This window comes from Megalops cyprinoides, chromosome 8, assembly GCF_013368585.1.
Source record: "Megalops cyprinoides isolate fMegCyp1 chromosome 8, fMegCyp1.pri, whole genome shotgun sequence".
NCBI lineage: Eukaryota > Metazoa > Chordata > Actinopteri > Elopiformes > Megalopidae > Megalops > Megalops cyprinoides.
The window spans coordinates 23,260,429-23,287,848 of record NC_050590.1 but is presented as its reverse complement, the minus strand read 5'-3'; the positions used below and the strand labels follow the sequence as shown (position 1 = coordinate 23,287,848).

At 39.6% G+C, this 27,420-nt stretch overlaps 1 pseudogene; it reads left to right on the top strand.

Annotated features, from left to right (window-relative positions):
* The first annotated feature begins 16,774 nt into the window (after nt 1-16,774).
* On the top strand, nt 16,775-24,421 carry LOC118781632 (annotated as a pseudogene).
* Nucleotides 24,422-27,420: the final 2,999 nt, after the last annotated feature.

The following is a 27,420-nucleotide window of genomic DNA, read 5'->3' as shown; positions in this document are numbered from 1 at the left end:
CAATGTATGGCACCAGCAACAGGAACAATAGAATCTTAAACGGCTGCTCATATGACTGCCATAAATTTAACCACTGCCATCATGCATTCTTCCTTTTGTTACCCTATTAGTTATTTGTGTCCTTCCACTAAATGGGGACTAACTCCCACTAATAGGGGAAACAATATGAATAAAACACAGGCCCATAACACAGAGAGAATGCTATTGCCCTGCTAGTTTTATTTAACACCAAAAGTTCCCAAGTATTAGCAGCATGCTACTCTAACAATGCACACTGCAAACTTTTATGCAAGATCAAAGTACTTATTGAACCCCATTAGATCTACGCATGTACCTTGCAGGAAGTCAGCAACTCACTTTTTATTGGTGATAAATATCAAATTTATATCAAAAATATAAATATCAAATCAAATATTCCCTGATGAGGGGGGGGGGATATTTATGGTGAGTGAGTTTTCCTTCAACAGCTTTACAAACATCAGTGCACGTCATGCTGGGAAGAGAGGGGACGATCATCCTGTTAAAGCAGCAACAAAAGGGGGAGCCCACATTCTCCTCTGCAGGGACACTTCCCTCTCACACCTCTCTAAGCGCATCTCTAAGTTTTGTCTACTGCCTGTGAAGACTGTAGAGACAAGCTAAGACATGCTGTTATTGGTATTGGGAGATGCTGTGGCAATGGTAGGCATAACATGATTTGGAAGTCACCACCAAGGTGGACACATGTCAGCAGAGAAGAGTACCATCATGATTAACGTGACGTAGTCTCTATCCACACAGAGAGATTGGTCACTTGACTCTCTGTTTGTGCTAATACAGTGTAATCCATGCTACAAGGGATATCTGCGGTTTCAGTTGGCGTGGCAAACAGGGCTGTGCTTTCACCTCTGCCATCATGACAACCAGCACAGTTCATAAACATAAGCCACACTTGAAAAGTGCACTTTAACTTTAAATCAAAGACTATCACTACTATTTAAGAGAAGCATTCTGTCTCAGACTGTCAAAAGCTGTGTCAACAGCTGATGACAGTCATAACAAAGCACATAGGGTTTCTCACACAGGCTTTCTCACCTGTATGGCAGATGCACCTCTTCTGAGCTGTAGCTGCCTTTGATTTTAGCTAAAAAAAAAACACTTCCTCAGTATCCAGAGAAGTACAGATCAAATCACTTGGAAGGGCTGCCTGCTGTGTGTCCCACGCCCTGGCATAGCAGGCATCTACACGGCAGGTGTGAACAAAGAGATGCAAACCAGGATTAACCAAAGGAAACAAATCTACAAGATCGTAAGAGGAGGGAGAAAAATAAGCACAGCGCCTCCACTGTTGTAGAGCAGCCTTATCCTGAGTAGAAAGGGAAAAAGAGTGCCGGTGTGAAAACAAAGAAAGGAGCAGAGTAGGATTCCCCCTGGCGGAGTGCACAGGCAGCTTAGATGCTCCAGGGAGCTGGCTCAGCAAATGAAGAAAGAAAAGAGCAGGTGTGAACAGGCAAGTGAGGCAGGTAGAGAACGGGGCCGGGGGGACCATTGACTTTCAAGTGACAGCTGCTCTTAAGGACTCAGAACAGGAAAGCAGTTAGCACTGACAGGGTTGTCACCTTGGTTGTAAGCCATGGCCCTGCCCCCTGTGCACCCCCCACCACCGGCATGCCTGAAAGGGAAGGCCACTCTCTAATTACCTGCTCTCTCCCCTATTTAAATGCTTTATGGTGTAGGCTGACTGGCAGTAAATACACATGGGACACTCACATTCTACCTCAAGCTATAGGTAAGGGTCAATGCTCTTTTTGGCCTGTGTTTATTTCCACAGTTGAACCAACACTGACTACCTGATGACAAGGCACCTGAAATCAAATTCTGCCCCTAAGTCTTTGGGGGATTTCAGACTTCTGGTAATGGGTAAAGTGCGATTTGGAATGGGCTTATTTTAATAATTTATATCCATATTTCTCTCACTCATATAGGGCAGGCACAAATTAGCCTGTGCGAGTCAATGATGCAGAGTACAGCTGAGTTAAATATAGCATAAATTATTAATCACTTGTTTTGTAAAGGGATAATTAAAGATTAACCGAATTCAGACTTTTTAATGCACAACGTCAGTGTGTTTTCACCTGTTTCATTCTATCAATAATGAATACATAATTTTAAATATTTTGCACTTGACTACATTTCTATTAAACAGAGCCACAGAAGAGAAAGCATTGTATGTGTCAGAACTAAACCATGAAAAACATAGACAACTCACTACTGAGTAAACAGTAAACAAAAAAGCAAAACAGGAGAACACTGTACGTCACACGTCTTTAAAAGTGCCGTGTTCTCATTTCCAAACACTCCTGATATTACCCTGTATGATAAACATGCCAGATGTGGATGAATAATAAAACAGGTCTATGTAAATGTCCCATATGGGCTGTCTTTGCTGTGACCGGTGCTTTGAGTATGCTTCCTTTTCCCCATTTTCTTTTGATTACCTTTTCCTGTGGTCCAGGAATAATTCTGCAGTTTTTCCTTAATTGGCTTAGGTTTGGGGGGTTTTTATTCCCTTTGGAAGCTGAATTCTGTCAAGCTTTAGTAACAGTTCACATGAAAAATTGAGTTATAGCCCACAGTAAGAACTGAAGATTGATTGGTAGATGGATTCGCAGAACCAGGGTAGAACAAGGGTGGTTCTACAACTGGTGGTGCTGGAGCGGGAGCACATCTCCAAGGCATCAAAAGTTATCACTTTGGCACCTCTCCATATAATTCTCTGTCCATATATATATACAGGTTCTGTATATATTACATTATTATATTATTGGCATTTAGCAGACACTCTTATCCAGAGCGACTTACAATGTTATCCATTTATACAGCTGGATATTTTACTGAGGCAATTGTGGGTTAAGTACCTTGCCCAAGGGTCTTTCAGTCACAAATCCTGCTCCTTTACCACTATGCTATAGATAGATAGATAGATATAGTATACATTCCTAAGTTCACCTTCTTTGCTTCAGAAGCCAGAAGAATGTCAGACAAGAATGTCAATATATGGTGATAGTACAATAAAGAAGGAATATGCATAATACAGAAAGTCCATATAGAAAGAAACAGAGAGAAAACCATGTATGCAGCATACATTACACCCTTAAAAACAATAACTTAAAATTCCTCAGTGTTTCCTTGGTGTCTGAAAGGCAGTACAACTCCAAAGTTCAAATACATTTCCATATTCCATGTCCCACACAATTTTTCCTCATGCATGACTTTTGCAAAGGCCTACTATAGAGTTGCTTCTAAGTCAATCAGTGACTAGGGGAGGTTTTCTTGGTGCCCATTTTCTGATCTCCCCTAGCCACTGGTTGACCACCTTTACTTCCCCAGATTTGGGGGGAAGGACATTACAAAATGCCAGGGCACTGGGCAATCTCTGCCCTGATCTTGATTCATGTTAGTAGGGAGGTACAAAATACATAGTGTAGTGCTTTTTTGGTACTAGTTTACCATTCCTCCTTCTATCCACCTTATTCCCTCCTTTAAGCTATCAGGAGAAGGAGAAGGGTCTTTGCTGCCCCCACACATTACCTTCTGAGAACTAGAACAATTATCCTCAACTCCAATGTTGAGGGCTTTGTGGGAGAATTCACACAAAGGAACTTGCATATTAACATACAGTATACCAGTGGATCATTTTTCATCATTTATTTTAATCCCACTCTAAAATTCAAGGTACTGCATTTAAACTGTTGTATTTTTCAAGATTTAGATATAATGTTGCTCTCATTTACTTAAGACCTGGTTTTGAATCAGATAACACATTTACACCACATACTGCATCTACATTTTCCTAAGAGGGATATCTCCTATATAATTTCTATATGCCACATTAAAGTAAAGGTCTCTGATGTATCAGTAAACATATATATGAAAAGTTTATGCAAATCACTGCTGCTTCATTGTCCTTACTGTGGCTCCACACAAAGAGCCAAACACATAAAGTCAGCTTCCTAGAGTGCAGTGGAATGTTGGAGCAGATGGGCTGCATAAGAGAAGCAGATGGCAATTGACATTCACTCACAAAGTGGCATCTCATTACTTGTGCCCCAAATTTAATCTAATCTCAATAAAACAAAAACAGATGCATTAGGTTATCACTCCTCAGAGTCAAGGGTGCCCTTTCTATATTGGAGAGAAGGGTATCCGTCCTTTCATTTAGACAGTAGCATTATGCAGTGTTATAAAAAGCACTGTGACTGCAAACAAAACTTTCTTTGGACAGTCCAACTAAGACAACATTTCTAATGGGAACAGATGAATTGTTTTTGACATCCATCACTTTCAACAGTTAATGTGCACTCTTGACATAAGGACATTTGAAGTAATTACCATACGTAAAAGGCATATTTTAATGTGTAGCAACCATGTTTGACAACTCATTTTGTACAGCAAAAATAGTCTACATCCTAGCTGTATGAAAAATTATTATGATTGTAATTGACATTAAAACTCCTACTAATTCCCTTTCCAGAGCAGGTTCTGGAGCACATACTTTTAAAAAGTATCTATTATACAGGATCCAATGGAAGGGGTTTATTTTAGAGAATCTGAGTGGGATTAAAACAAGGTACAGTTTGATGTATTTTAAAATGAACTATTTGACTTTAATTATGCCATATGACAAATCCATTATCACCCCTCTACTTTTCTTTTAAGGTCTCCGTTGACTTTAAAAAATGAATACAAAGTCCTGAACAATGACATCAATTAAGGCACAGCATTTTATTCTCACTACTGTGCTTCTCAATTCTAACAAAATCTGCAGTACAAATGTAACATATTGAATGAATAAAGACATGCAATTAAAAGACTAGCACCTTAAAAAGAAAAGTAGGTGGGATTAAATCTATGATGCACTATATACAGTTTGCAGTGTAATTACCCTCTTTCTGCCAATAAGCAAGTGTGTTACAGAATCAGGATTTCGGGAGATCACAGCAACACCCTATGATATCAAACACTGATGAAGGCTGGAATACATGAAAAACTTACATGTCAATATTGATCCTCAAAAGATTTCTAATATTCTAAAAGTTTGTTTCTGATCTATCAAATTTTACTCAGCACTGGTCTAGTACTAAAGCAGCACGCCACTGTCCCCCCTGTCTCTAAAATCTGAATGGGGGGTAGCAGGACAACAAATCTCATTCATTTGATGAATAGATAAATCTGTCAATGATGTGAATAAATGTGAAAGGTGTATGCAAAAAAGCACATACACATTTTCAATTAGTGTTACGCAAAAAGGCATATCATTTAGCCAACGGATTTAAATGTACGAATCATTTAGCCCTCTGATAAACAACAATCAACTTTTGTAAATCTTCCTTTGGGTGACACAAGAGTGGTGTCCTTGTGCTTTTGATTTTGAAGGTGTGGTGTCCACATTACCCTTGAGGTGGTACTCTGTCAGTGTAGATTCAGCTGATCATAGAAAGAAGAGGCAACCTTACAAAGCAGCATACATATATTTGCAGCATCCACCGCATCTGAAAAGCATAGCTTCATAAAACATGGGCAGAGATGAAAGGGAAAGATAAAGCCATACATGCCATGTATGCACCCACTGCAACTACTACTGCAGTCCCTACCCTCTAAAATATTAGGTGAAAATTTTTAGAAATTGTGACTGTTGACTTCCTCTGCCCACAATGGATACAAATAAAAAAATAATACAAAAACTAGCAATTTTGCAGCCCACAGCTGCTCCCTGATCCTGCAATCTGATGGATCAAAATAGACTAAAAGGCCTAATCAATGGTAATGGCTGCCTTTTTGTAGAAGGCACTACCCAACAAGTGTGTAATTCAGAAGAAATTGATTTCTGGGCTAAAACTAAAAGTAATTAGGAATAAATTACTGAAAACCCACAAGGATTAAGAGTTTTCTTGATACATTCATGCCTGAACTTCATGGCTTTGTGGTATTTGACTTTTCTGACAGTGTGAGATTATACTGTCAATAATCTGTCCAGGTCTCTTAACATTATTTTTGCACAAACACTGAACCAGTCAAAGTGACTGCCCCTGGGAAATGGGTGAAACAGGAAGACACTGCTCCTTTTTTGGGGCGCTAGTAAACAGGATCTCACAGAAGAATCTGGAAACTGCATTCAGTGAAATATACGAGACACCCCATTAAACACCATATTAGACACCATTTTAGTACTGTACAAATGTTACCTTTTGAAGAATATGACACAAATATGACCTGTAGTACAAAACAGAGCTCTAATGAAGCAGCTCTTAACATTGTATAATATGCAGTATACCAATAATTTTTTCATATTTGTAACATTTCTGTGGAGTGGCTTGATGGCTGTAGAATGTATTTAAATAGTCTTTTCCATTAAATAAACACTAACATTACAGTACCTGAGCATTTTAGCAACTGTCCCTATTTAGAACAATCTGGCACACATTTACACACACATGCAAACGCACACGCACACACACACACACACACACACACACACACACGTTTAATAAGATAATAAGACAGTAAGATAATAATGATTCTTTCCGATGAAGGTTTTCAAAGCTTGTATTTCCTACCCAACATAAGATGATTACCCACAAAATTTTATTAAAAATGCATTTTGAAGAACAAAAGAATGTGTTTGATTCTTTTTGATCTTTAGGGAAAAAGCATTCCTTATTCTTCTTACAGTTTTTTAAAACTGCTTTCACACAAAATCTTTACATGTCACACGATTTCTGAAACCTGTCACTCAAAGAGCAAAACCACACACCAAGTCTGCAAAACTATAAACTAATTCTCAGCCTTTCTCTCAGTTTTCAACTTCATAAAACACTTTTTGCAAAACACTACACACAATTCTCTACCTAAGACACAAAAATCGAACAGGAAGTAACTTGCTTGCCTTTTCCAAACACAGGCAATGAAAATGCTACACTTATTCACCACTGTGTCACACCCACTCCTCACATGTGCAAGCACTAATTGCTTAACTGATCACTAACCAATCACTGCTTTAATATAGGCCTATAAATAGGCCAAAGGTCAAATTACTTGTTTAGAACAATGGATGTGAACATTGGAGGGAGAGCAAGGGGCCAAGAATGAGGACAAGTTCAAGGAGGAAGAGTTGGAAGAGGAGGAAGAGGACGAGGGTAAAGAAGAGAAGGAAGGAGAGCTGTCTCTGATGGGATAAGGGCTACGCTAACAGTTTTTTACAATTGCTTACACACTAAAATTAAAACTTTCCCACAATTAGCAAAACCTTACACTCAAGGAGCAAAACACTGGCCCAGATTTGCACAACTGTAAGCACATTGTCAGCTTCACACTTTTTGCAAAACACTACACACACTGATTTGCAAAACACTAAACACACTTGTATACATTTGAAACAGAAATTTATCATGATTTATCAATTTGTCATTTCCTTGCAATTTCAAAGCAAAGGCTTTCAAATGAATACACCCATGAACCAACTGGTTAAACACAGCCACCAGGTGTGCACACACATAGGTGCTCAATTGTAGACACACCAATCAGGTTTAAGCACTATCAAAACGCAACAGTTCAAGTTCAGCGAGAACAAGGTGGAGGAAGAGGCCGAGGTAGAGGCCAAGGAAGAGGAAGAGGAAGAGGGAGAGGAAGAGGAAGAGGAAGAGGTAGAGGAAGCGGAAGACCTGGAGGAGGGGTAGGACGTGCACAAAAAAGAAGACAACCAAATCTGTGCAATAAAATTCATGCTACACTTGTGGACCATGTAATAAACCACAGACTACAGTTTTTTACGATTGCTTACACACTAAAATTAAAACTTTCCCACAATTAGCAAAACCTTACACTCAAGGAGCAAAACACCGGCCCAGATTTGCACAACTGTAAGCACATTGTTAGCTTCACACTTTTTGCAAAACACTACACACAGTGATTTGCAAAACACTAAACACACTTGTATACATATGACACAGAAATTTATCATGATGCCATTTCCTTGCACACAACCTTTTTACTGTACATGTAATTTTACTGTATAGCAGACCTACACTATATTGACCTACACAATGTGATCTTTTGCTGTATTTCAGAGAGTTTTGCAAATGGAAGAGGAGGAAGTCCCGCATGAGTCTATATACATTGATGAGGCTGGATTTAACCTGACAACAGTGAGAAGAAGGGGAAGAAACATCATTGGCCACAGGGCTATTGCCAATGTACCAGGGCAACGTGGGGGTAACATTACTCTTTGTGCTGCCATTACATAGAATGGGGTCCTCTACCGCCATGCCAACTTGGGTCCTTACAACACTGACCACATTCTTACATTTTTAGACAGATTACACAATATTATCACAGCAGCAAACCAAAGGGACCAGATGCAATACATTGTCGTCTGGGACAATGTATCTTTCCATCATTCTGCTCTGGTCCAAAACTGGTTTCATCAACACCCACAATTTACAGTTCAATACCTTCCACCCTACTCCCCCTTCCTAAACCCCACTGAGGAGTTCTTCTCAGCATGGCGGTGGAAGGTTTATGATCTCCGGCCCTATGTCCAGACGCCCCTCATTCAAGCTATGGAGGAAGCATGTGATCAAATTGATGCAGCATCAATACAAGGGTGGATTCGTTACTCCAGAAGATTCTTGCCACGTTGCCTTGCAAATGAAAATATAGCCTGTGATGTTGATGAGGCCCTGTGGCCAGATCCAGCTAGGCGGAGAGATGATGTTTAGTTTTCTTTTTTTTTTCAGTACTGAATTTGATACGTAATTTATGTTACAGTACTACTGTAAGCTCACAGTACAATGGTACGTTCAGTAATACTGTATGAAAACTGGAAAATGTTTTGTTATGAATGTTTTGTTGAAATGTTCAGTATTGACTGACTTGAGTATAGGAAAAGAAATAAATATTTTCATTAGTCTGCACAATTGGTGTCATGTAGTGTTGGTGAATTTATCTTTACACTTTCTGTGTGTAAATGCTAAAAGTGTTTTAGGTTGAGCACAGGAGTGTTTAACTGATTCAAACAGAATCAGACCATATGATGGATGTGTTTATGTTATGACAAGAAAATAGGGTTTTTATAAGAAATTGTATAGTTTTGACTTAAGTGTTCCATTTTGCAAATGATCTGAGGTGTTGTGCTACTTGGGTATAGTGGTGTGCTAATTGTGTTAAGTGTTTTGAAAAACCGGGCCCTGTTTTCAAAATTGTGCTTAAGCAATTGTAAAAAAACTGTATTGATCATGTGATCAACCATGGGTTAACTATGAGAGAGGCTGGACTGAGAGTCCAGCCCAACTTGAGTCGGTTCACAGTGGCATCCATAATTCGAACCTTTAGAAATGAGAACAGGTATGCAACTATCTAATGGCTACTTCAGCATTACTGTAAAATACGTATTACTGTATAGTATTACATACACATTTGTAGCTCTAAGCCACCCATTTACTGCACTGCATTGTAGGAATGGATGGCCACAGTGTGGTGGGTTATCATCCTGTACTACAATACAGCCAACTGTAAAAAACTGTACCATACTGCACACACTCACACTGTTTTTGATTATTCTACAGAGTGGAAAGGCAAAGATATCATGGAGGACTCCAGGGGGAGAAATGTAATAGGACAGAGGGCCATTATCAATGTCCCTGGACACCGTGGGGGAAGTGTGACCATGTGTGCTGCCATCACGCAGAACAGTGTCCTCCACCACTATGCCACACTTGGTCCTTACAACACTGCCCATATGCTCACTTTTCTGGGAGCAATTCACAATATGCTTGCTCCAGATCAAAGTCCGGATCCAGGGCAGATCAGATTTGTGGTAATATGGGACAATGTAAGTTTTCACCGGGCTGTTCTGGTCCAAAACTGGTTTGCCGCCCATCCACAGTTCACAGTTGTGTACCTCCCCCCATGTTCACCTTTTCTAAATCCTACTGAGGAATTTTTCTCTATGTGATGCTGGAAAGTGTATGATCGTCAGCCCTATGCCCGAATGTCGCTTCTCCAGGCAATGGAGGAGGCATATGGGGACATAGACGTTGCCTCTGTTCAAGGTTGGATACGCCACTCTCGGAGATTCTTCCCTCACTGTTTGGCAAGAGAAAATATAGCATGTGATGTGGATGAAATATTGTGGCCAGACGCAGTCCGGAGGAGGGATGCAGCTTAGCACTGGTGATTTGACACCCACCCCCCCAAATTTTTTCTTTCCTCTAAAAATTCTACTTTCGGTTTACATATGTTTATGGTTCCTGTACAGATTCCCATATGGTATATGGTTTTGTTTTCTTGTATGCTGTACAACACTGTACTACAGTAACTACAGTAATGTTTTGGAAAAATAAATATTTTGTTTCAACATTGCATTGGTGTTTACTGTGTACATTTCAATCCCTCTCAGCAGATTAATTTCACTCTAGAACATCGTATGGAAATGTAGATATAAGCCTATGAAAGACAGAAGAGCTTTAGATTGAGAACAACAGTGTGTACATGGTATATCCAAAAATTTACTATTGTGAAAAAAGTGTTTGGCATTTGATGCAAATACTTGATTTTGAGATGTGTTTATGGTATTTTGAATGCAGTGTTTCATTTGGAGATATGAGGCATTTTGCATTTTGTGTGTGCAATTTTTGGATTTGTGTGTAGAGTTTTGGAAAAATGAGACTTAGTTTCAGAAAATGTGTGAAAGCAGTTGTAAAAAATTGTAATGCTCTGTCCACTTTGTTCTAGCTGTCCATGTGTGTTCCAGCATCAATATGTTACATTAGACTCACAGGCAGGGCAGGTACAACACTTATTAGACCTTATTGATTAAACCAATTATTAGGAGGGCCCAGGGGCATTTCTAGCTATTGAAAAGATCAGGGGCTAAGTCAAGTTTGCCTGGGGCTTGTTTGTTTTTTTTAATTGAGATCGGCACTGGTAGGTTGGGGAGGTTATATCTACCTTTATAATAAATAAATATTATCACACCTTCGGACACTGCAAGTCAAGTTCCACTGTTATGCAGTCTTTCTGTTGTTTTGCTATAAACACCTCCTTTTTTAGGACGAAAATTTTCGGGGATAGGCTTAAAATATCCAGGGCTATAGCCCCAAATGATCGGACCTAATGACGTCACTGGGAGGGCCTAATTATTATTTCAGGACAAACAGGAGAGACCTGTATAATCTAATGACTATGCCTAATGTCTTTAACATTGACCAACAAATTAAAGAAAGTGCCAGTTGATTTATTTAAATTTTATTTGAGCAAGTGTTACATTTTCATTTCAGTTATTTAAATTTCATTTTGTCTGCTGCCAAACTAATATGCGAGAAACAAAAAACTAATACAAACTATTTTTGCTACCTAGATTAAAATATAGACTGTTTTACAGTTTTACCTAACATATATCATGCTTTCTCCTTGCATGTGCATCTTTCAGCAGTGTAGATCCATGGTTAGGGATCTAGAGCATCATGGGTCCAAGTCGTGGTTGGGGCTGTACAAAGCTCGACTCGAGTAGTTCTGAATGAGTTTTAGTTTATATGTAAGCTGGGCATTGCTATCACTGCATTACATCTTTTTTTCTGGAAAAAGACAGCAGTTCTTTTTGTAAATATAAACATAAAATGGTTAATAAATGTTACTGCATAACAAGACTAAAACATGAATGTACCAAAATTAACCGAGTCTCTTTGTGAACATCGTTAACTACTCTAATGCATTTATTCATGCTAAACACACAATAATGGCACTATATACCGTTTAGGTGGCATACTGCAGACATCAGTATCCTGTGTACCTTGCATCCCTTATATTTTTTTTCATACTATCAATTTGCAGAACCAGACTTACTAATTTAAACTAAGTACTAAGTTACTCCAGGGTACAGAAGAAGTGCCAAACCTCAGTCTTCACATTACTCATCCAGCCCCTTGACACAGACAACACCTGATTTATAATACACTTACAATGCTATGACATGAAGAAATGTATAGCTCTACTGGTGAAACAAAAAACATAGAGAGACTTGAACAGACAGCAATGTTTGCATAAGTATGAGTGTACAACAGAGCAAGCCATTAAAATGTGGCGTATGAAAGTGGTGTGGTGCTCATTCACCTTTGAGCCAACAACACTTTACAGATCCACTTTCCACAGTATATACATATACTGTATATATTGCATAGGCTTCGGTACCCCTGGCTTCTGTACCACATTTATCTGTCTGTTGGTTTAATTAACCAACCTTTTCATGCAAGATTATTAAGCATTTAGGAAATAATCAATTATAGCATGTAGTCAGACCATGATCTCATGAAAACAAATCAAGTTCTTTTTTCCGTTGAATGAAATTTGAGTTTGATCACACAGTATTGCATATCTTTTTTAGCATGTTTAGGGTCTCATTTTTCTATTTATCTTTTTATAATTTCGACTCTAGGGTTAGGTGTTTACATGCAGCACTGATTTTATGTGACTCTGAAGGTGTCCAGATTTATCAATCATGTGCATGACTTGACCTATTTCCACATTGACATGTATGTGGTGTGTGCAAAATTAGAAGTCATTTTTTTCTACATAGTTGGACAATTGTTCTGTTACTTTCCATAACTGGATTTTTCCCTCTTGTTTTGGCAAAACAGCAAGTTAAGAGAACCTTTCTATGAAATCAAAATTCCACAATTATTGAAAGTTGCCATCTCTTTAAGATCCCTATAAATTGTTAATTGTTAAAGCTGGTACATCAACAAAAAATGCAAGACCAAAATAAATGTAATTTATTTAAGTTTCACTGTATGTGCCAGAACAATACTGGGGATCCAGCACTTAATTTCCTTTGCTATAGTATTCATAGCTTGAGCAAATGAATACTATAGCAAAGTAAAGCTTCTCACTGCAAAGCATTTCATTAAAGCCATAACTCGAGACACCCTGCAACACTTGGCCTTAACCCTACCACCTATGCCGACTAATTAACACCAACAAGCACGCATTTAAGCGGCAATGATGATTTTATCTCATGCATTATAATTCCACAGCCTCAGAAATCTTAAATAAGGGCAGTGGTGTCATAGCATCATGTGAGTGAATCCATATTTCTGTGTCAGCAGAATGTAGTTATAATGTGTTTGCTTCATATTCACTTACTCTAAGAAAGGAGAGGGCTGTACCTAAAAGATTTATCTGCTGCAGAATACCTTCAGCAGCATCATGGTACAAGCCTGCCGTTCCTTTTTGATGTGTGATATACAGGTTTATCTGTTTATGTAAATATGTCACTTTCTGTTTATTCTTCCTGTTCAAAGTTATCTGAAATAAATCAGATATAACATAAGGTGGGGACGATAAAAATACCAAAATCACAACAACATGAATGACCCTGCAATGGAACCATAAGCTGGTCAGGGTTTGACTGACACTCTTTCAGTCCCTCTCAAAGTCTGCACCCCTAATCACTCACAGGTGTTTGACTAGCTGGGCCCTGCAGTGGCTCTGATAGCCATTATGGATAAGGTCCAAAACTCCTATTAAATCTCTCCAGTTTAAAAAAACATCAATCCTCTCAACACTTGCATCTTACCTTGTCCAGCCTCCTCCTCCTGTCTCCCAATGGATTGCTTTCTGAAAAGGAATCCATGCAATAACAAAAGTCATACACACACATACGCACATACCAGCATTAAAGCCCTTTTAACATCTTTTCCATCCCCTACCTCCTTATCATAGCTGCAACAAAGATTTCCCATTTCAAATAGGAATGTGTTTCTTCAAGAGACCAAAATGTACATTCCCATTTGAAGAGAACTATTCAAACATACTGGTATAAATACTGTATACTGTAGGTCATGGATCCTGAGAATGTAAGAGATGCTCCTGTAATTCTGAAAATCCCCAATGCAAGCATAAAATGTGAGGACAAAAATCATAGAAAGTGCTTGTTTCATTTCAGTTGTGCAACTTTAGAAAATAGTCATAGTTCTGTAACAGAAATTCAACAGAGAGGGGTCCTGCTGCAAGCTCACACTTGACTGCATAGGTAATAATATTTCAGAAACAGCATGTATTAGGGTGAATGAAAAATACATTTTGGCCTCAGGTAGGGGAAGTAAGTGGCTAACACTGCTACAAAGGAGGGAAGTTTCTTGCTAATTACTCAAAGGAATCATGTCAAGAAAGTGGTGGAAGCATGGATAGATGGATATATTGTGTAAAAGGTATATTGGAAGTACTTTGCATGGGCAATTGTATAATATAAATTATTTTAGTAATAGCATTATCATGATTCCTCTGCTAAAACCACAGCCTTAGTAATCAGACACTGCGGCTGACATGATCAGAAGGTGAGAGAGTTGAAGAACATTATCAACATATACGCACTGTGAATCATCCGCAAAGCAACTGAACACACACCTACACATACATATATTTTAGAGCAATGTCAGTGACTAATATAGAGGTGAAATGTTTACATATCTGTATCCCCCCAAAGTGAAGTTCTTAAAAGGTTTTCTTATGGGCAACTCGTAACCTAGTATGAAGTCCATATAGTAATTAATTTAAGACTTAACAGAAGATGGCTTGTGACAGGTGAAAAAAACAATGCAGGCATACCAGCGTATGTTATATGAGACCCTAGGATTAAATTCACAACAGCTTCAGCATACATAGATCTTATTCAACACAGTTCGACAGTTGAATTTAGTCTCTCTGTGTTTTTGCAAACATTCATGGGAGAAGTGAAAGGTAGGCAGTTAACACACAATGGAATATGATTCCGTATTGTCAAGCTCCTACATTAGTCAATAGTCACTACTTGAGGAAATCAGAAAATGAGCAAAACGTTTGTGGCCCTGAGAACATAGCTTAACATTAAATTACTACATGACTTAGATTAAAACTGGCTAGACTGTATTTTTTCCCAAAATTATCATGTTAGCGTAATTTTACTTGCTTTATTCATTCTGTCAATTAGTCCCCAACAGCACTATGAAAAAGTACTTTATAAAAATTATTGCTCCTATTGGTCATCCCAGTTGTGACAATATTCATTGATATACCACTGGTAAATAGAATTTTCATACACCGTTTTAATATCATTTCGCAGTTTTGAAGTTACTTTATTGAGGATGGAAACGTTTACCATCTCTTAGTAAGTAAGTAAAGTAAGTCGTTTTGGTTGTAAGGCAACAATGTGTAATGTTAATAGTCTGTGGAAAAAAACAATGATGTCTCAAAAGCCAGCTTGTTGGCTAGCTCATTCACTGGCCAGATAGAAAATTCAGCAGCACCATTTAATGTTAGGAAGGACTCAGGACTAGGACACTCAAAGTATCACAACAAGCTAGGTTCTATTTTAATTGAAGATTTCATGAAATCAATATAATTTGTTAAGTTTGCTCTCTCTTACTTTATATAGATACTAGCTAAGTAACTAAGAATTCAGCCAATTATGGATCTGCTAAAGCCTGTTGCACTTTGGATGTACCAGTGGCACATAATCAATATTGTCAGGGCTATGGGATTGATATCTGGAGAAAAGAATTCACAAAGAAAACCTGTTCAATCATGTTATATCCTTGTTTTCTTATCAGCATTTTTCCTGGGGGAATAACTTTTAAAAAATCATCTCACAAGCTCCATTTCACAAAACATAAAGTCTCTTGAGATGAATGTATCATCTCATGTCTAGTCACTACAGTGTGGAGTGTAAGCAGACTGTTATGGTACAGTGGGGTTGATCTCACATACACACATGCACACACACACACACACACACTGCAATGGTACTTTATGACCTTAAAAATGATCTTACCTTAATGGGAGGTTACAAGATGGCTACAGCAAGCATGGCTCAAATCTGGAATGAAAGATAAAAGTGTTATTTCACTGCACACAGCAGTTTTTATGTTAAATTAACATTTAGAACAGTGGGAACAGTGTAGAACAAAATGCACCTTCTTAGCTTTAGCAGTACTCTTCAGATCTCACAAGGAATCAAGCCCACTGTTCACAGATGTCATATGGGGAAAATGCGAATTCACCTCCAGTAACTCACCTGTTGTTTAACATACTCAGCTCTTTAATCCTCTCATAACCATAATCTGAGCACATACAACTTTCATCATGAAAAGAAACTTTACATCAAAATTGGTACTTGCTCTTCAAATTATCTACAGAAACTGAAGAAGTAGGAAAATCACATATTACACATTACAGCCATTACTGTCAGGACAGTAATTTTTACCACAATTTCTGTGGCTGGAGTCAAAATTTCAGATGTACTACTGCAAAATATAAGTAGAGAATAAGTCTTGATTTAAGCATTAATGCAACGTCCTTTCCTCTGTAAGCACACACTTCAGAATTTAGTCTTATTTCTCCACAGCATTGCATCCGTAGGTCCCACATAATAACTGCAATTCCAAGGCCCTTATCAGTGAAATGAGGTTTTTTGTTCAGCTTTAATTAAATGCCATTGTTTAAGTGCCAAGAGCATGTCTGCACACTTTGAATCATTCTCATCCTCAACTTCAAATTAATAGCGAAATTTGCCAGCTCCCACCCATACAATCTAATACTGCCATGGCTACGCTTGTTGAAATATCCCTTGAATATCCATTCAACTTGGCTGTTATCATACTGTATTCACAGCCTCACTAAGAGAAAAAAAATAGAATTTATTCTAAATTTACCAGCACATGAAGATGAAAAATCCAGGGCAGGCATAATTGCACAGGAGATCAGAATGATGCAGGAGAGGTGAGGAAGACAGCAAATCAATAACACCACAACAAGTCCAAATTAATGAGGTGGGGGCGCAGTTCCAGTATTGACCACGGGCGCTTATCTGAATGTATCAAGTTGTAGAGACATTTTGGACATGATCACTAAAACAATAAAGAAGGGGAGTAAACAGCATTGGCCTGATTGCTAGTCATTCATAGGCACCTACATCCCAGGAGTGCTTCACTACAAATGGTGGGCAGAATAACTAAACAGTGTCTCAATATGGAAAGGCCAGAATGTATAACAGACAAAAAAAAGAGTGGAAATGCAGGGAAGGTCTAGAGGCTAGGCTTGGACAGCACCATATAGAAGAAAGGAGGGGTTTAGCCTTTATTACAGGTCAGTCTGGGAATTTCCAGTAGCAGTTATGATGCTGAAGAGGGGCACAAAATGTCTGTACATGTTCGAAAAACTGCATTTGAAATGTTCAGTATGTAATGTCCCCATTCCTCTGAAATGTGCAGCTCCCAGAATTTACAAACCACCAAAAAATGAGAGTACCTTTCAGAGATTTACTAAGGGTTGTTATGTTGAAGATAAAATTTCATATCTGTGAGTTGTTCAATCTGTTCAATCTGTGAGTCGTTCGTTTCAGCAGGGTGATAGAGTTTTGGTTTTGTTGCCTGTGATCGGTTTTCTGGGCCGTCCGAGATAGAATCTAAAATCTGTGAGACGGACTATGTGATTCATATGCCTGACAGGAGGCGCAAAACCTGTGTCTGCCACATAAACATGTTAAAGCCTTATGTTTCGAGAGGGATGGAGAAAGTGGATGAAAACCCTGTACCTGTCGCATCAGTTTCAGCGGTGACCTCTCCTTATTCTCCTGAGGAGGATGGCCTCAGTCTGCATGATGTTCCCGTCTCCTGCGCAAGACTGCAGAATTCTGAGATTTTAAGAGATTTGGATGACTTTTTGTCTTATTTATTGGATTCTCATGCTAAGGATGTACAGGAGTTGATTAATTCTTATCCTGCCTTATTTTTAGATGTTCCCTCTCGTACAAACGTCCTGTGTCACAATATTGATGTGGGTGAACATGCCCCTATAAAGCAGCACGCTTACTGTGTAAATCCTATGAAAAGGGCCGTTATGAAATCGGAGGTTGACTATCTCGTTGATAATGGGTTAGCTGTGCCTAGTTGTAGTGCCTGGAACTCGCCATGCATTTTAGTCCCTAAGCCAGATGGCACATTTCGTTTCTGCACAGACTATAGGAAGGTGAATGCAATCACCAAACCAGACTCTTTTCTGTTGCCGCGCATGGAAGATTGCATTGACAAGGTCGGCTCAGCATGCTTTGTCAGTAAGCTGGACCTATTGAAAGGCTACTGGCAAGTCCCGTTAACATCTAGAGCCGCTGAGATTTTGGCATTCGTTACACCTGACAGTTTCATGCAGTATTCCGTTATGGCGTTCAGGTTGAGAAACGCGCCTGCAACCTTTCAATGCCTCATGAGTAAGGTTTTAGCGGGTGTAGCTAATTGTGAGGCATATTTAGACGACATAGTCGTTTATTCATCGACCTGGCCTGAACACATAGAAGCGCTTCACACTGTTTTTACGAGGTTACATGATGCTTCATTTACTTTGAACTCGGCCAAATGTGAATTCGGTAAAGCAACCATTACCTATCTGGGTAAACAAGTTGGCCAAGGTCAGGTTCGCCCATTGGAGGCAAAGATTTTGGCATTTTCGGAGTTCCCTACTCCTAAAACAAAGCGGGAGCTGCGCCGGTTTTTGGGGATGACCGGTTACTATCGTAGCTTTTGTCGGAACTTTTCTGATGTTGTGTTGCCTCTGACTAATTTGCTGTGTGACCACCATGATTTTGTTTGGTTGAAAGATTGCCAGACTGCTTTTCAGAATGCTAAGGCGTTATTGTACAGTGCTCCTGTACTTGCGGCCCCAAATTGCCATCTGCCTTTTAAACTCGAGGTTGATGCAAGCGCGACCGGAGCTGGTGCTGTCCTTCTGCAGGAAGATGCAGATGGAATTGTTATTTCTCGAAAAAGTTCTTAAAACATCAATTGAACTATAGCACCATCGAGAAGGAGGTGTTAACACTGTTGCTGGCCTTGCAAAATTTTGAAGTTTACATAGGCTCTACCACAATTCTTGTTGTGGTCTTCACAGATCATAACCCTTTGGTTTTTCTCTCTAGGATGAGAAATGCAAATCAGTGTATCATGCGCTGATCCTTGGATCTTCAAGGATTTAACCTAGAGATTCGATATAAAAAGGGTAAGGATAACGTTTTGGTGGACACTTTATCCTGTTCATATCTGTAGCCTACTGGTAATCAACATTAGATGTAGATTTTTGGTGGTGGGGGTGTTACGTCCCTGCGTGCTTTGTCTTGTTCTGTTGTGTTTCCCGTATGTTGCAGGACGTCCCGTGGGCGGATGGCGCCGAATTGCTTGCTCCTCCCGCGGACGTGCGATTGGGAGTTCTATAAAACTCCCAATCTGCTCTATAAAAAGGGCGTAATTTCGCGATGTCGGTGGACACGCCGGAGAAACATCGTATTGGAGCCACACCTCACTGCCGTTGACGTCACAGCTGTGTTCACCGTACTCAGAATGAGAGTCTGAGTTGACAGCCTGAGACGCGAGGCTTACCCTGCTGTTGTTTGACCTGTTTACGACCGGCATTGGTTGTGTAGCCTACTTAGTAGTTTTGCGGACCTTAGTTGTTTTTCTATAATAAATACTTCAAAATATATCGAGCCTTGTCTTGCCATCTTCTTTTTGCCGGCAGGGCCGTCTCACCCCTTTTGTTTACGCTCCTGACCCTAGACAGAGTCGTAACATTGGCTCACATGCATGTTAGAAATAGTGTAAACAAATGGAGCCAGAGCAGGCAATCCCATTTCACACTCTGAAGATTAAATGTTATACTCAAAGTTTAAAATCATATCTTTACAGATTTCTCTTTTCTCAAACCAGTTTCTTTGCTAGCTACCTGTCTTGTTCCTGCTATGTGGCCACAGTCTGTGGGTGTGGAGTATCACAGAACATTGGTTGTTTGGAAAGTCTGAGTTCCATTCAGTATGAAATACTTGATTTTAATGTTCCAAATTACATGAAGATGAAAATAGTATGTGAAGCTTGAGTTATGGTGTCTGGCTTCCATTCCTGAACTTTTTTCTTTTACCAGAGGTTCATGCTATAGACAGTAATGTGCAAAAACATCTTCTCTTCTTCTTCTTCTTCTCAACAGGAAATTATAATAAAATAAACCATGCAATCTCTCACTTTTAATTGACCCATTATTCAAGACATATCAATCAATAGATTTTTTGGACAAAGGTCCTATCCATCCTTCTCATAGCTTCCACTTTACTACACAGAGTTTAAGATGCTCCTTACAGCATTTAATTCTGTTACAGACTCTCCAAAGCTCTTATAGTTCTGTCCTTCAATGTGACTGGCAGTGACAGGAGAAATAGCAGCCATCAATCATGGAAACAAGGATAATCACTGCTCCAAAAATGACTTGTCCACCAAGGGTATCAGTCTGACAGACCTTGACTCCACATTAGCAGAACGTGCTCTATACTGCATCTGTTCACAACAACACAGCACCTGAAATCCAGCAGATGGTTGTGGAGCCAGACCCCTGTAGGGAAGATCCTAGAGCAGATGTCAATCACAAATACCACACTTATCTGAAAACTCTGTCAGCATCCAGGATACAAGCTCACAACCAAACACGAGCGTTTTGTGTGGATTCCAAGCTCCTGTTGTTTTCATGGCTTAGCTACTGACAGAGAGACATGGTCTGCGGTGTGCTGATGTGCTCAGAGAATATACTGGGGTTATCTCTGTATCCTGAGTCAAGGTCCTTCAGTGCATTTTGTTAAAAATGTTTCATACATACATCAGATCAGTTATTCAGGTTCATTCAGCCACATGACCATATGTTCATTGTATTGTGATAGTAATTTATCATTTTGACAAAGCTTGAAATCTCAAAACTTGAAACTGGATATTGGCACTTGTCCTGCAGTAGGACTTGGCAATTACATCTACGGTAATTACATCAATGCCTCCAACAGATCATTAATAGTTCAGTTCATAACACAAAAGAACATACAGAATTTGTTATTATTAATCACTCTTATTAAGAGTGTTTTAGAAAGACACAGATACTTAAAGTGGTATGTCATTGGAGTAACAAGAACAAGAGCTAAGGTTCAGAAGAGTAAGTAATACAGCTTCAAGCTGAAAACACATGCAAGGTTACATGTACTTGGAATAGTGTACTGCAAAGTATGCCATGGAAAACAAGACAGTTTTAGTTAGTATTAGATTTTGATAACAATATCCTTATGAATGACAAGTATTGAAGATTTATTTTACACTGGCCTGACCGAGGTTTGAATTCAGTCCTGCCTTGATGTTCTTCTTGTTACTGTCATTATGATTCCATCACTGAAATGAACAAGAACATGTAAATAACACAAATGCACACTTGTCACACCTTTCACACCTACTATTTCAGTACAGCATTATTTGCATGACACATGGAAAAGGTGTTATGCCTACACCTTTTAGGACTGAGAGATTGGAAACATTTTGAAATGTATAAAATGTATCCATTTGTACACATTTCTTACACTCTGAGAGGAGAACTAAGAAATGAACTGAAAGGCCAACTGACAGAGAGTTCCAGGGCTCACAGGAAATACATTTTCTAACTCTGATAAGTAATGGCTTGGCTGACCACATCAACTGCAATGGCTCCAAGGCAGGCCTGATAATGGATAATAATGGCAAAGACAGGTTTGCTAGAGAAAGAGCCAGAGGAAAAATCCAAGACACAGTGAACGGGTATAGTGAACCTGAATTGCCCTGACAGTAATGAGTGTATCCTTCCATTTAATTTCCACATGAATTAAAGGCTTTCTAATGCAACAACCCCATATCACTGGCTTTCTTGTAACTGTCTCTCCTGAGTGCAGGATTAGAGACAAGCACACCCACATCTCTTCAGCTTGATTCATTTTCTGTATCATTGTCCTTATCATCATTGGCATCATTGGCTGTAAAATCAGATACTCCCAGATGACTTCTCTTGACATGGAGGGTACAAATGATAGGAAGCTTTGCCTGTAGAAGACCATGAGGCTCCATTTCTGATTTCAGAAAGTCTGAAAATAGTCTAAACAGGCACAGATCTACCATATATGGTACCAGGAGAGCACCCAAGGGTACCAACCACTAGGGGGCACCAACACATTTGAACTTAATGTATATATTTTAGGAAAAAAAAACAACCATTGACTATATCAGGTTGTTTTTAATGCAGGAGATTGTTTGAAATCGTCAGTATGTTGGGTTTAAAAGATAGCTTTATCCCTGTTTACCTGTAAGGTTGTTTTGATTATATTACAATGTAGGGCACTCCCGAGGGGGCTATGTCATAAGGCACAAAAATCGTTGATTTTGTTAGTTACACTACAAGACACAAATCGAACTCTCAATACTACAAGAAGGACTTTCAAAATCACCACCTAAACCTCAACATGAAAAGACACCAACTTAGCAGGTCAGCAAAAAGAAAACTGAAAATCCAAAGGCTGGATAGAAATGCAGCAGTGGTAAAACATATGCCTGAAATAGGCACATTTTTTGTCCGGAAAATTGACCAGACATCTGTTGAAACTAGCAGCAACAGTGAAGTTAGCAACACTGATGTTAGTTTAACTCTGGCGTCTAACGCTAGACAAAGGCTTCTAACAACAGCAGCCGAATGGCGGGAATTTGAGGGGTAACATCGACTACAACATCAACACCGACAACGATGACGGTGATGACGCTGGAACATCTCAGCCCAAGCCCAGTGATCAACAACAGCAACAACAGAAGCCACAAGATGAACTCATCTCCTCAGACCCAGAATTATGGGGACCCATAACAGAGCAGGTCAGGGAAGCAGCTATCCATCAAGGCCCTGCAGCCTTTCAAAATCGAGCTACTAAATATGCAGCTTCCGTGGGGGACATTGGTATTGGAGGTATAACACGTTCACTTACTAATGATTTACTGCATTGCTGCCTCCAAAATAACCAGATGCCTCAAGACAGGCTTATTTACTTGCCATCAGCGGGTGTGGTGTACTGCTTTGCTTGCAAATTGCTTTCATCACAAAGTAATGCTTTTGTGTCTGGGTTCTGTGACTGGAGACATGCAGAACGTATTTCGGATCATGAGAAAAGTTCCGACCACAGGCAGTACATGCTCTTTGTTGCGCAGATCAAGACATATTGTACAGTGGATGCTGCACTCGGACGGCAGAGAGAGACAGAAGGGCATTACTGGAAAGAGGTGCTGAGGTGGATTGTAGCTGTGATCAAGTTTTTGAGTGAGAGAGGCCTGGCATTTCGTGGAGATGATGAATTGTTGGGGTCACCCAGCAATGGCAATTACCTCGGATTGCTAGAGCTTATTGCAGAGTTTGATCTGTTTCTAAAAGTATGGTCAGAAGGGACGAGGGACATCTGACTTGTCATCAACTGTGTGCGAGGAGTTCATCAGCCTAATGGGTGAGAAAATAAAGCAAAGGAGGGTAAAGTTGTGGAAAGATTGGTAGAATTTGAACCCATTCACAGTGATACTGGTGCAAGTCTAACAGAATTGGGATTGGATTTGTCAAATTGCCAAGGACAAAGCTATGAAAATGCCAGTAACATGGCTGACAAATATAGCGGTCTTCAGGCGTACCTAAAAAAAAAACCCCACTGATCCACTATGTGCCCTGTGCTGGCCATTCATTAAATCTTGTAGGGGTAAACAGCATCAACAATAGCTGTCAGGATGTGAGTGGCTTCTTTGATTTATTACACTGTATGCGTTTTGTGCTGCATCCACTCACCGCTGGAATCGAACATTTAAAGGCAAGGACTTTCACATCAATAGGACTGTAAAATATCTGATCCAGTACCAGGTGGACTTGCACAGCAGAGTCTACTAAAGCTTTAAAAGAAAACTACAGCACCATAAGAGAGGCCTTGGGGAGTTTTGTGTCAGACAAGGATGAGAAAGATGATACCAAGTGCGAGGCTGCTGCATTATGTGGTGAGCTTGATAAACTGGAGACTGTACTGATGGCTAATCTACGGGATACTGTACTGCAGAGGTTCAAAGCAACAAGTGACACATTACAAAAGAGTGACATGGACTTAAGCACTGCTGAGCGAATGTTGGAATCGCTATATTCGTTTTTGGGCACTCTCAGAGACAAATGTGAAAATGTGAGTTTGAAAAGGTGGCCTGGGATGTGAGGGGGGGGTTTCACAGTCATCTCATGACGAAACTCAGCGGGTGAAAAAAAGAAAGACCTTTTGATGAGTTGATGAGCAGATGAGTCGACAGAAAATGAGACAATAGTAAGTGGAAGTAAACGATTCCAAGTTGAAACCTACAATGTGGTCATTGACAGACTGTTGTCATGTCTTGCTAAATGCACTGATGCATATAGAGACCTAAATGGACTATTTGGTGTCTTATTCGACTTTGACACTGACAGGGATGTGCACAAACGCGGTGATGCCCTGTCCTGCTCATATCCAGATGACCGGGAGCAAAGCTATAGCGGATGAACTTATCCAATTTAAGTATTTTGTATGGGAGGAGAAAAACCAGTCGCCAGGGCACTTGTTCCAAATCTTACAACAAAATGGGTTGCAAACTACTTTTCCAAATATGTTTGGTGCACTTAGACAGTTTTTAACAGTGCCAGTTACTAACTGTGAGAGAGAGAGATCATTTTCACAACTTCAACAAGTGAAGAACGAACTCAGATCAACTATGACACAGAAGCGGCTCTCAGCACTTTCCCTGATGGCTATTGAGTCTGAGCTGGTGTGGGAGTTGGACTTTGAGGACTTGGTACAACAGTTTGCCCAAGCAAAGTCAACGAAAAAGCTGTTTCATGTAAATGTATGGTGTTGCCATAGTATTATTTCATATATGCCTTAAGTCTATCTGTAGGATGTATACAGAGATGTATGTAAATCTGTGGTGTTCACTGCTGCAGTACTTTTCATACATGGCCTCACTTTTTTGGTTGTATAGTTGTGCGAAGGGGGCACTTCAGGTGTGGTCACCCTGGGGCACCACATGGTGCTAATCTGGGCCTGAGTCCAATGGCTTGCGGGTAAAATTAATGAAAAGACTAGTTTGTGCTCTGTGTGTCAGAGGGGTAGTGATGGTTTTAACCTGCATACATAAATATTTAGTGATAGCACAATTAAAAACAGGAAAACCATGTTTTTTGTGGAAGTGCCAATTGAGGAAATGTGTCATTCCCATTACATAAGCATACTGTTTTAATATAAAGGTTGCAATACAAGCTGACTTATGCTCAAACATGAAACATCATTGCCCACGCTGTAAGCAGGCACACTCCCACTCTACACAATCACATTAATTATTTATGTGGATAGGCATTTCACTACTACATTTAAAGCAACTCTTAGCATTGCACTTGGCATGCCATCTCCTTTAGCTGCTGTGAAGCTCAGCCATGAGGCTCAAAATTCATTACCTGACCTCTTCATGCATATTTTGCAATATATATTTCATACAGAATAAGTTCTTTACATTATCAGTTTTGTAAAAGACTTGAATTTAATCACATCATGTAGTACCAACAAAGAAGAACTGTGCTCATACAAGTGCTAAAATTGACTCTAACCTCCCCATAAATGAAAGGATATATCAATTGACACTCAGCTGGAAGAGAATATGCTGGTGTTCTCTAAGAGTAGAGAAAATGTGCTATGGGAAGGTATAACTGCATTGTTGTTCGCCAGCACATTATTTGCAGTTCCACAGGTAAATCACTTTAGGATGAAATCATCAACTAGGTCAGCCTTTGCAAATTGTTCTGATTGAGGAATGTAATTGTTATAACATTGTCACATGGCACAACAGGAGAGTACAGGGAAAAGAGGCCAGGAAATTAACAGATGAAGGAATATATTTGCGAAGGCAGTGGTGGAGGTGATGCACTCTGGGTAACAATGTGTTTATGCTCCCCTCCTTTGGAGTCTGACTATCTGGATGATTCTCTGTAATCCCCCTGAAAGGAAGAGCATGAACTATGTGGATTAAATACTGGCCGCATTGAGAGACTGGAAGATAGACCTGGCCTGCTGCTCAACGGAATTGCATGTCCGATTTGTGCCTCTCACACACATCCTTGGCAAATAAAGACAACAGGTGGCCCCTGCAGCTGTAATACAGAGAATGCAGAATGCAAACATAGATGTCCAACCTGCATGTATGTCTTGTTCTATAATGGTAACATGACCCTCATCTCTGAATAATGAAGCACTGAGAAAGCAGGCTGAACACAACAAGCATATATAAATCAGCTTGTTGAAGGCTGCATGTTTCCTGCATGCTTACTATTTCCAGCAAAACCTATTGCCTCTTGTTGTATTTGTTTAATATGCACTACACTGTCACAGGGTATTTTAAAAGCAAGGGTAAGCTCTTCCTAAAACATAAACATAAAATAATAACAGTATTAACTGTATTTTAACAGAAGAAGCACTGTTAGTCACTGTGGTCATATTAGTTGTATAATTTTCCCTCCATTTAGCAGACATGGTTATACAGAGCTTTGTTCAGACTCAGTGTATATATTTTTATTTAAAATACATAGACTACTGTTTTGCAACTTTCTGTTGAAAATGAAATAACTAATTTAGGCCTCAGTAAACCTTCCATCTTTTTTGGACTTTCCACACAATTGTGGCCAGTGAGCACCTCTATGGAGGTGCAGCAGACCTGTAAATAGCAGGAGTTCATCACAGTCACAGATAATAGGCCTGCACATGAAAGACCTTCAATGTAGGATGTGATGTGCCCTCTCGAGTAGAAATGGCCATGGCTGGTTAGAGGGTATAGTCTAACACCCATGCACCTGTCCCCATTATAATCCCTTGCAATAGCAGAGGACTAAATCACTTCAGTGCGTTGGCAGGGGAAGGATGCTGTGCACGGTGTGGGGGGCATGGTGGGAAAAAACACCATGGCCAATTTATGGTAGAAGAAATGGGTTTGACAAACACAAATCCCTGTCTGGAAATCTTTGAATACACTTATTAGAAGGGAGAGTTTACCATGGCACTTTATTCAGCTTTACAAAGCCCTCTGGTTTTAAGCAACAGGAACCTGGGTCATTTCACATTTTTCAGAAGTAGAAACTAATAGGGCGTTATGGGAGAAAATTTTCACCTGTAGGAGCCACACTGTTTGCATCAAGTTTCAGAGTTTCAGTTTGTTTCAGAGTTTCAGCTTGTACTGTATGTGTTTTCAGAAAATGCTGCTCTACACATTGAAGGAGAAAAATGTTCAAAGTAGGTTCATATGTCTGATTTGTGAGAGCCTATACAGTACCTTGGAGAACCTCTGTCTGTTAACATTAATAAAATTATCCTGAGGTTATTATTTCTTAGATGTTGAAAATAACTCTTGCATGTTAATATACATGTCAGGGCTCCCGCCCCCTAGCTGTTGTGTTTTTGTTTTTCCCTGTCCATGTGCTTTTGTTTTCCTTGTGTTCTAGCCCTGCCCCACTCTCCGCCCT